The following is a 12121-nucleotide window of genomic DNA, read 5'->3' as shown; positions in this document are numbered from 1 at the left end:
TCCTGGCCAAGAAATGAGGGGAGCTCTTTGCTGTAAGGGATGAGAGAAAAATAACGTTTTTCCCCCCACAAATCCTGACTGTAAACACAGGCCTGCCCCTCCATGACCCTGGATGCTGCCAGTTACACACACACACACAGAGCATGGGAATCCTCTTTCCTGCGGCCCTCACCTGCCACTTCCATCATGCTGCAGCCACAGCTCGGCGCAGGCAGTAAATCTGTCAGCAGGGCCTAGCACCAAATGGCACTGGGTTCCTATCTAGCCTTTTAAGACAAGCCTCCGAACACTTTCCTCCCTGTAGATTGACATAAATGCTTCACTCAGAGAAAGACTGATACCAAAATCGTTACTCAAGTTGCTTTTTCTCTTAAAAAATTTTATCAATACAAACTGATAAGAACACATTTCAAAGAATCATCTAAATGCATCCATACTTGAAAAATCAAGGACACTCATTCTGTTTTGGTTTTCCCGTAAATACTGCCTAGTGCCTGAAGAGCCGAAGATAAACTGAGGGATATGTTCAGAGTAGATCACTTGGCAGTCAGGTTTGAAGACTGTGCTTCTGAAGCGCCATCAACTACTCCAAGTGAAAGGCCTGTGTTTATTCCCCTTTAACTTGGAACACCACATTTGCAGCTTCTCTTTGTCCCATTAGTTCCAATTCAGTGCTATTATCAATGATGTATTGAAACAGAAAGAGGGTCACAAAGTAATCTGAGAAGGGGAAAAAAACCAAGACTGGGCATTCTAAATATTACAGCCATTTGGAAAGGATGACTAACACAGAAACCCTCAAGCCTTGCAACCAATTATAAACTGCTCTCCCCCAAATTTATTCATTTCTGATATTTTAGGTATATACTTCATATTTAAAATAAGTTTGATGGTTTGTTTTCTCCATATGTATGCATGTAGGTACATATACATATATGTATGTATATATGTACATATGCACAAACACACAGTCACATTTATATTAAAAATTGCTCCCATGCTATATGAGACAAACAAAAGTCTGGAGTTGGACCTGGGTTAAATTCTATTTTGGGCACTTATACATAAGTTTATGAGGAGTAAAGGACATATATAAGTACCTAGAATGTGACATGTAATTAAAAAAATATGTGTTAGTACTTACTTCTTCGTCAGTAGCCATGAAATAAATATTAGGGTTAAAAAAAAACATTTAAATTATTTTTACAGGATCAATGTAAATTTGTCATTTTTAAACCCCCTAAGAACTATGACTTGATTTTTTATTATTTTAGTACTGTTTCTTTTTATTTTTTTCCCTCTATGGACTGACATCATTTTATTTCATGAAAGGATAGACTTTTCAATGAATGGTTTTGGGAAAATAAGACAATCACATGCAAAAGAATGAAGTTGAACCTTTATCTTACATCATATACAAAAATAGACTCAAAATGGGTCAAAGATCTAAATGCAAAACCTAAACCCATAAAACCCTTGGAACAAAATGGGGAAAGCTTCATGACACTGGATTTGGAAAATATTTCTTGGGTATGATACCAAGCATAAACAACAAAAATAAATAAATAAATAAACTGGACTTTACCAAAATCAAAAACTATCTTCATCAAATGACATTTTCAACAAAACAAAAAGGCAACACACTGAATGGAAAAGAAATATTTGCAAATCATATCTGGCAAAGGGTTAACACCCAGACTTTATAGTGAACTCCTTTAACTTACCACCAACAAAAAACAGACAATTCAATTAAAAAACAAAGGGTTTGAACAGACATTTCTCCAAAGAAGGTATACAAATGATAAAAAACCACATGAAAAGATGCTCAACATCACTACACATTAGGAAAATGCAAAATCAAAACCACAATGATACCATTTCACTCATTAAGATGGTAACTATCAAAAAAGCAAGCAAACAAACAAAAACCAATTGTTGGCAAGGAAGTGGAGAAATGTGCGCTGCTGGTGGGAATGGAAAATGGCGCAGCTGCTATGGAAAACAGTATGGTGGTTCCTCAAAAAATTAAAAATAGAATAACCACATGATCCAGCAATTCTATTTCTGGGCATTTTCCCAAAAGAACTGAGAGCAGCTACTTGACATGTCTCCTGAGGCAAGGGAAGCAAAAGCAAAAATAAGCTGTTGGGACAACATCAAAACAAAAAGCTTCTGCACAACAATGGAAACAATCAACAAAACTAAAATGCAGCTTACAGAATGGGAGAAGATATTTGCAAATGACATCTCTGATAAAGGATTAGTATCCAAAATATATAAAGAACTTATACAACTCAGCACCCAAAACCCAAACCCAAATAATCCAATTAAAATGGAAAGAAGACATGAACAGACATTCCTCCAAAGAAGACATCCAGATGGCCAATAGACACATGAAAAGATGTACATCATCACTTATCATCAAGGAAATGCAAATCAAAACTACAATGAGATATCACTTCACACATGTCAGAATGGTTACAATTGGCAACAGAAGAAACAACAGGTGTTCACGAGGATGTGGAGGAAAGGAACCCTCATGCACCATTGGTGGGAATGCAAACAGATGCAGCCACAATGGAAAGCAGTATGAAATTTCCTCAAAAAGTTAAAAATAGAACAACCTTACCATCCAGGAATCACACTACTGGGAATTTACTCAAAAAATACAAAAGCACTAATTCAAAGGTATATGTGCATTCCTATATTTATAGCAGAATTATTTACAAAGCCAAGATATGGAAGCAGCCCAAGTGCCTAGTGATAGATGAATGGAGAAAGATGTGGTCATATATATAATGGAATATTATTCAGCCATAAAAAATAATAAACTCTTGCCATTTGCAACAACCCATGGATGGACCAAGGAAGTATAATGCTAAGTGAAATAAGTCAGTCAGAGAAATACAAATACCATATGATTTCACTCATATTTGGAATTTAAGAAAACAAACAAATAAGCAAAGAGGAAGAGAGAGAGAGAGAGATCAAGAAACAGACTCTTAATTATAGAGAACAAACTGATGGTTACCAGAGGGAAGAGGGATGGGGCATGGGTGAAATAGGTGATGGGGATTAAGGAATACACTTATAATGATGAACACAGGGTGATGTACCATGATATTGTACACCTGAAACTAACAACACTGTATATTAGCTAAATGGAATTAAAATTTAAAAAGAAAGAAAGAAAGAAAGAAAGAAAGAAAGAAAGAAAGAAAGAAAGAAGAAAGAAGAAAGAAGAAAGAAGAAAGAAGAAAGAAGAAAGAAGAAAGAAAGCATCTACTTGAACAGGTATTTGTACACCCATGTTGTAACATCATTATTTACAATAGCTGAAAGGTGGAAGGAACCTAAATGTCAATTGATAGGTGAATGCATAAACAAAATGTGGTATATATAATGCAATGAAATATTATGCAGATTTAAAAAGGAAGGAAGTTCTGGCACATGTTACAAAATGGATAGACCTTGAAGACACTACACCTGAAGCCAGTCACAAAAGGACACATTTCCTATGACATCACACAGATGAAGTACCTAGAGCTATCAAAATGTATAGAGACAGAAAGAATGGTGACCACCAGGGGTTGGGAGAAGAGAAGAGAGGAGTTACTATTTAATGGGTAAGGAGTTTAATTTAGGGAAAATGAAGAAAGCTCTGGAGATGGATGGGGTGATGGGGCGCAACAATATGAATGCACTTAATGCCACTGAACTGTACACTTAAATATGGCTAAAATGGTAACTTTCATGCTATGTATATTTTACCACAATAAACAAAATCAGTTACAAAAATCTAGCTTATTCTTCCCAGAAGATAGTTTTAATCAATATACAGGAGCTTGATCAGAAAATCCATTCTCACCTGTAGGGTAGCACTCCACTTTTAAAAGCTGGTCCCAGTACACTAACAAATTTCCCAATGTGTGTTACTAATAGCAATTTTAAATATAAAAAGAGTCCTTTCTGGCTTGAAATTCCTTGAGTAGCCTATTTTAATGTGGCAATTACTTAAGCGTTAGAAAGAACAGGGGTGCCTAGGTGGCTCAGTTGGTTAAGTGTCTGACTTTGGCTAAGGTCATGATCTCGTGGTTCGTGAGTTCAAGCCTCACATCGGGCTCTGTGCTGACAGCTCAGAGCCTGGAGGCTGCTTCGGAGTCTGTGTGTCCCTCTCTCTGCCCCTCCCCTACTCATGCTCTGTCTCTCTCTGACTCTGAAAAATAAAAACATTAAAAAAATTTTTTTTTAAGAGTCAGAAAAAACTAATTCACATTCTAGTTCTACTACTTAGTATAAAAAACTAAGCAAGTATTTAATCTCTTAGTTTCTTCATCTATACAACTTTAACCTTTTAAGACTGCTAAAAAGATTACTGTCAGATAAAAAATTAAATTAAATTAAAAAATAAAAAAAGAAAGACAATATATATACATATTTACATCAACACCCCAAATCAAATAATCCAATTAAAAAATGGGCAGAAGATAAACAGACATCTATCCAAAGAAGATATACAGATGGCCAACAGACACATGAAAAGATGTTCATCATCTCTTATCTTCAGGGAAATGCAAATCAAAACTTCAATGAGATATCACCTCAGTACCTGTCAGATGGCTACGATCAATAACATAAGAAACAACAGATGTTTATGTATGTATGCATACATGTGTATAATATATATATATATTTACAAATGCATATATATCATTATTAAATATTAGCACAATCTAAATATTACACAACAGATATACAGCAACTTACACTATCATTATACTCAAACTGCCTTCCCACACCTTCAGCATAAATATGTCAACACATTATTTCGGTTAAAGACTGTTATTGACTAAATACTGCTATGTCTGAAACGTCATCTAACTCTTATGAGCAGTTCTCTCTTGCAAGTGTTCCAAGACAAAGGTATAGGTGAGTCAAGTAACCAGTTCAAATTTGTGTCTGTCAGCATTTTGGAAGAGGCAGCTTTTTGCATGGGTTTCCAGACCTAAGACATTTGTTTATTTGTACCATAGATAAAAGTTTATTTTTTTACTTCACATTTTACTATTTTGTCTTAGAAAAGAAATTTGTGCTAAGCATGTAATGAAACAAGCTAAAATGCATGAAGAAGGACTTAATGATTTCCCTCCCTCTTTTTCCATCCCCCAGCTCGGGTAAACAATGTGAGCATTTTTCTCCTTGATCATACACAAATATACAAGCATACATGTACATACAATTCTAAAGATTATTTTTTTTTTTACAAAATGGAATTGTACCAGATACATTGCATCACTCACTTAACATATAAACATTCCTCCAGTTCATAATTATGAATCTAGCTCATTTTATTTTTTTTAATGCTTATTTATGTTTGAGAGAGAGAGAGAGAGACAGAGACAGAGCACAATCAGGGAAGGGGCAGAGAGAGAGACACAGAATCTGAAGCGGGCTCCAGGCTCTGAGCTGTCAGCACAGAGCCCGATGCAGCGCTTGAACTCACGAACTGCAAGATCATGACCTGAGCTGAAGTTGGCCACTTAACCGACTGAGCCACCCAAGCACACCAGAATCTAACTCATTTTATATTATAGAATTATATTCTCTAGTATGATATACCACAACTGATTCAACTTGGGCATTCATGAGTTTGTTTGGGTTTTATTTGCTTGTCTATGTGTTTGTAAACCATTACAAAAAAATTCTGTGATAAATCATCTTCTATAAATATCTATCCATAATAGAGCTTCTATTTCTTATTATAAGATAGATATTCAAAGAGCCAATGAGTGTATTTACTTTTAATTTTGAAATTGATTATTTACTATGCATTGATCTACTCTCTATTCTATTTGCCTGATTTAGTTGTCTTTTTCTAGGGTGGTAACTAACATAACACTTTATCGGTTATGGTAGAGATGACAATTGCTAATGAATATTTGTGTTTTCTTCCTCTTCCTATGTACACCACTAACATCTATTTCTCAGGGTGCTGGGGTGGCTCAGTCAGTTAAGCATCCCACTCTGGATTTCAGTTCAGGGTATGATCTCATAGTTCGTGGATTTGAGCCCCTGCATCAGGCTCTGCGCTGACAGACGAAGCCAGCTTGGGATTCTCTGTCTCCCTCTCTCTCTGCCTCTCCCCTGCTCATGCTCTCTCTCTGTCTCTGTCTCTGTCTCTCTCTCTCTCTGTCTCATAAATAAACAAACAAACAAACAAATAAATAAATAAATAAATAATAAAATACATTTCTCATTCCTCTTGCATTTAGGTAAGGCCACGTGATTAGTGACTACTCCTCAAGGAAGTTTAGGGTGAGACTTCATCTTCTTGCCAATCACTGGGTGAACAAAGATTTTCACAAGGGAGGAAAAGCCACAAGACAGAAGGACTACAGGTGTGCTGGTTTATCACTGTCTTGCCTCTCAGCGCCAAATCTACCCCTCTTTGCCCTGCTTTGTCACACTGAAGTCAGATCCTATAAACAAACACTCCTCCTTTGCCAGGTGGCACAAGGCTAAGCTTGTCAGCAGAAGGTGTTAGAGGGATGCTCTAAGAGGAATGGGCTTCTTATCCTGATTCTGAGGTGTTTTTTCCTATTGATTCTTGAAGCCCATGGCAACAGTGTGCCGGATACTTGGTGGCACTCAGCCACCCAGCAAGTCTCCCTGGAGCACAGGCAGGCAGCTTCTTACAGAGCCTCACCAGCATAGTGGGTAGTTTTCTGCTTGCCAGCCTCAGCCTGTGGCACTTCAGCAAACCTTCTTGCTTTCCAACTGACCACAGCCACATCCTTTCCAAGGAGCTCTGACTCTCAGCTTTTGGGGGCTGCAGGAGAGGCGCTTCCAAGTCTGTCCCTCTTTTGAGTACTCTGCTTCAGCCCTAGAGGTAGAAACTGCTTCTCATATCTGCTATTTCTCTGTTCTTTACAGTGTTCTCTCTGTACCTTAGTAGTTAATCCCCCTAGTTCATAAATCTCTAACTTAAAATTTCCCTGCTCAAATTACTGCTGTAGTTTCTGTCTCCTGACTGATACAGCATATCCCTGACTGACTGGTGAAAAAGAGCCTCTCACCTCCACCACCTATTACAGGAATATGAAATACTTGTGTTGGCCAATAAAACTTGAGGGTTGCTGGTCATAGCACTTACACTACCTTGTACAAGCAACTGAATTACAGAATTATTGTAGCAGTTAATATCTGGTAAATCAAGCACTCTAGGACCTTTTTCAAACTGGCATAGCTATTCTCAGACAACAATACTTCGATATGAAATTTGACTTCACTTATCTCATTCTAGTCAATGAAACTTTCACTCTACTGGAATTATGATTTGAATAATATTTTTATGGAACTTATATTTTTATAGTATTAACTCTTTCCCTTAGGAAACATATTATGATTCTGTAGTTGTTTAGACTTTATATAATATCCTCCAATAATATAAAACCTTTTTCCATATAGGAATACCTTGCTTATTATATTTCTTTTATCATTACTTCAAATAAGATATATCCCAATTTTTAAATTATTCTTTCTAATTCAAAGAATTTATATAGATTTTCATATATTGATTTTTTCTAGCCAAATTACACTCTATAAATTCTATCTATAGCTACCCTGCCTGTGGACTATTACAAATAATGCTTCTTTGAATATTCTTGTACATCTCTTTTGACTTGGCATATGCATTCAACTTTAACAAACACCTACCTAAGGAGTGGAATTGTTGGCCATAGAGACCTACTGAGCCAGGATCTAGTTAGTGCAGTTTCATGAACAAGACTTTGGTATACTTTGAAAATTTTGAATTAATTTTTTTTACATTTATAAGTGCATGTCTCAGAGAAATATAACTGATCTAGTAAAATCATATGCTATAGAAGCAGTGTATACAATTGTTGCTGAATAGTTCCCAATATTTAGGCAGAAATGTCACTAGACTTGAAAAGGCAATTAACCAGACATCACAGTTTGATAGGCCCAAATTATAGAAGACACTGACAATCAGGTATGATGTTTGCATTAGACACTGGGTAATGGACACTGAACAGTGCAGTGACCTGGTCTAAGTAATACTTTAGGGAGACACTCTGGCAGAATGGATGGCATTGAATGAAGTGTGATTCAAGGTAGTGAGCTATTTAGAAACTGCTTGAAAGTAATCTCTTTTTGGAGACTTCAGAAAATGGGGGAGATACTGGGAAAGCTTCAGACAGTTGCACCACAATGAATCCAAAAACTTGTCTTCCTTTGTAGTAATTTCATCATATTTAAATGCAAGAAGAATGTAAACATCAAATTTTCCACAGGTTAAATATACCTCACAATTTCCAGCCCAAATTTTAAGTTTGGTTCCAACTCTGTATGAATATGTAAGAACAAATTGATTGAGTTAAAAAAGAAAAAAAATGCTTTACAGCGATGAAAATTACCAGAAGCCTTAGGAGAAAAGAGGTCTACCCTTCAACAGCACAGCAGACATAAATAGAATTGTTGTAATGATTTTAGTCATGCTAATAAAGTCACTGAATTTCTACTTTATGAAGGAGTTTCTCAAATTACTGAAAACCTTGCTTTGCATATTTTTGCTTTTAAAAGCCCAGGAGGTACAAGTGGAGAATAATTAATACCTTCCTGCAGAGACAAGAACAGACTCCTCAAGAGAATCAAATGAAAAGCAGGAATAGGGAGCATTCAGCACAACGTGCCCTGGAGAATCTGCCTGCCAGTGTGATGCCTGCTCATCCACCACTTATATCCACATCCTCTTTGAAACAGAAACTTTAAAAAAATCACTTTTTGCACAGCCAGGAAAAGGAAGATTTGAAAACAGTACTGTCATCAGAGAAGGTAATATCCCATTAGCACAATTTCTCCTACTGGTTTTGTCAGTTTCCACATGCAGATACATCATGCAGAAATACACACCCCTGCATGTGGTACTGTAGTAAGGGCCTGTGTTTCGATGTGTCATTCCTCACCAACACCCAGATAGCCTTAGGGATCCCAGAAACTGTTCCAGAATTTCAAGGCATCAAGTTAGCACCCCCAAAAGGTTATCTCACAGTTAGGTTTTGGGTATGCTAAACTCAGGGTCAAATGGCCCCAGTCGGAGCTGTGTCAGTCCTGTTAGGTAGTTGAAGAGACAAACATAACAGCCACGAGACTCCTTGGAGTTCTTTCAGTCAAAAATCACTCAGACATGATGTTTATTTATAGGAACATTTTTGGCTGCACTAAGGGAAGATGGATGAACCAAAACCTAGTTGGACTTGTCATTAATGGTCCAAATCAATCATTACAAAAGGCCACTGCACTACCTCAAAAAGAGGACCACAAACAAAAGAATTATGGAAAGATGAGAGATGACTACTTTGCTGATGTTTCTTTAATTATAAATAATTTTTAATATATTCCAATAGTGATAGGCAGATTATTGACTTATTTGTATTAATGATGCATTAATAATAGTGTAGCAACATTGAATCAATTAACTTTATAGGAAAATTAGACAACTTTAAGCCTATCAAAAGGTAGTATACAAACAAATGTATTCTGTTCCATGTGGTAATGTAAGAGATCAATAAACAGGAAGTTTATTTTCCATATTTTCCATAACACTAATTTCAAAGCAGAGGATTTGTACCTTTGTGAATTGTATTTAACACATAGAAACTAGACCATGAATTTAAGGTAAGGTGGAGCTATGAGACATTCTTCAAGAGACACATCTACAGTTCAGAACAGCCTCAACTCAGAACTGCCCTTAATTTATACTCCTTAGTAAGTAAGTAAAAGAAGCTTCATGAATGTAGAATTAGTAGTTATCAGTTCTGTATTACTTGGTTTCCTGGCCTTTGAGGCCCACTGGCAACTGGCATTAGGAAAGACCACAGCCTAAGCAATGACTAAAATGCCACTGTGTACACACTCCCTTCTCACACTAAGTAGAAGAGCTATTCACAATTATATTGAGCACATGTAAGGAATGGAATGTAGGCCAAAGAGAGTGATGGATTATTTACCTTTGGGAAAACTCCAACACTCAGAGTATAAACATAACCCTCTTCTGTAGAACATGGCAACTTTCAACAATGCAGGTGAGCAGTCAACAGGGCCTAATTGTTTTCTAGACTTTTAACTCCAATATATTACAACTCAAGATACTGAAATAACTTGCAAATAAGATTGTAATATGCTTATCACTGAACACTAGAGATTGAGAGATGTCTCAATTTACAAAAAACAAACAAATGAAAATAAGAAGAAAATATGAAACATGAATTGAAACTTGCAAGCTTTGTATTGATCTTAGTTAAGCGTGTAGAACAGGCCACCAGTGGGTGGTTTGTGAGCACTATAAAGGAGGTGGTCACAAGAAGCCAAGTGGATTCAACAAAACTAATGCATTTTGTCCCCTGTTTATTTTGTGTTTAGGGTTATAAGCAGTTTCTTTTCTTTGGGAAAAGCATCCCCATAAAAATCAGAGGCTAATGCTAATTTAAGTAAAGAAAACTAAAGGTGATGGTTCTTTGACAGATAATCGATGTTTGGAATTAGTAAGAGTATATTGGATGCTAGTTCATTCAGATACAGGACATAAGTCCACCTTGTGCTATAGGCAAAGCAAACAAAAAGAATGAAATCTGATTAAAGATAGTATTTGTTACAGTGGTATTTACAAATTTGATTTTTCCAAGTCTCAAAACATATCATTATTATTTAGAACATTAATTATAAATTTGATTTTTCATAGCATCAAAATTATTAGATCTGAAATTTTCTTGAGTTAATTTTATTATTCAAGCATCAGTCTTCAAATTTAGAAAATGTTCTGTCTTCATTTGCAGATGAGGCAAACAAGATGCATGCATTTTAAATGTAAATCAATAAATAAAAGCTGTAACTTAAAATCCGGTTCTCCTAAAGATCTATGTATTACACTCTTTATTCAATATCTGAACATGAGACTTTAATTCTATTTTCATTTATTTCTATTTTCATTAAGCTTTCTCGTGCACTAACTGCAACTGTTTTCCCCCCTTACTGAGCTACCTAAGATGGTTACAAAAGGAAAAAAAAAAATAATGCATAACTTGCAAATTTAAAATTCTAGGTAAGGATTGCAAATGATAATGATCAGAGGGGAAAAAAGGAAGTGTTAGTACTTTTATATCAATTGCAGACATAAATATTTAAGATCTTTAAAATGTCTATAAATTCTTATGCAGTGAATATCACAGATTTGATCTAAGTGTTTTGAAATGAAGAAATAATATATCTAACATGCCCCTATCTCCATCCATTAGTCATTCTCTATTCCCTTGCTATGATGTTTCCTCTCCTCAGCATTTGTGATTTTCTAAAATTATACTATGTGTACTTTTATTTATTATCCATCTTCCCATTTGAATACAACTTTGTCTGGTTTGTTCACATCCAACATCTAGGTGGTGTCTGAAACACAGTAAGATTTCAATAAATATTTGCTAAAAGAATTGATTAATTTAAAATATCAAAAAACTATATATATCAAAACATGGCACATACAATACGTGATGCATAGAGTTGTTAGATGAACTGCATTAATTTAACACAGGTACCTATTTGCTAGAATCCTAACTAAATATCTCTTCAGCATTTCCATTTTTTTCTGAGAAGAATGAGCAAGTCACCTTTCTCTGATTTGCAAGCTCTCTGTTTTCTAGAATACCAATAGAGAACGTTAAACCTCAAAGTGATAAAATGATGGCCTAGAAAATATCTGAATATATCCACTGTTCTCATGATAATCCTAGAAAAACATGCATTTTGTTAATAAGTAAACTTGGAAGCAGATATTTATTTAAATATACTTCCTAATTATCTCAATGAGGTCCATACAGTAAATAATAGGACGGTGGGGCTAATTTCAAAATAATAGGGATCTTTGCCTTCTAGCATGTCTAGACCTATAAAACGAAGTATGATTTGGTGTGAAAACGGGAGCAAATGTAGAGATTTGATGGAAAGAAAACAAATGCAAGTACAAAGGCTAAATTGAAGTTCAGTAGATTATTGATACAAGAGTAGAATTTAACTAAAAAATAAAATAAAACCTTAGTAACTTCATCAA

The sequence above is a fragment of the Panthera tigris genome, chromosome B1 (genome assembly GCF_018350195.1).
Source record: "Panthera tigris isolate Pti1 chromosome B1, P.tigris_Pti1_mat1.1, whole genome shotgun sequence".
Lineage (NCBI taxonomy): Eukaryota > Metazoa > Chordata > Mammalia > Carnivora > Felidae > Panthera > Panthera tigris.
Note: the sequence above shows the minus strand (reverse complement) of the source record.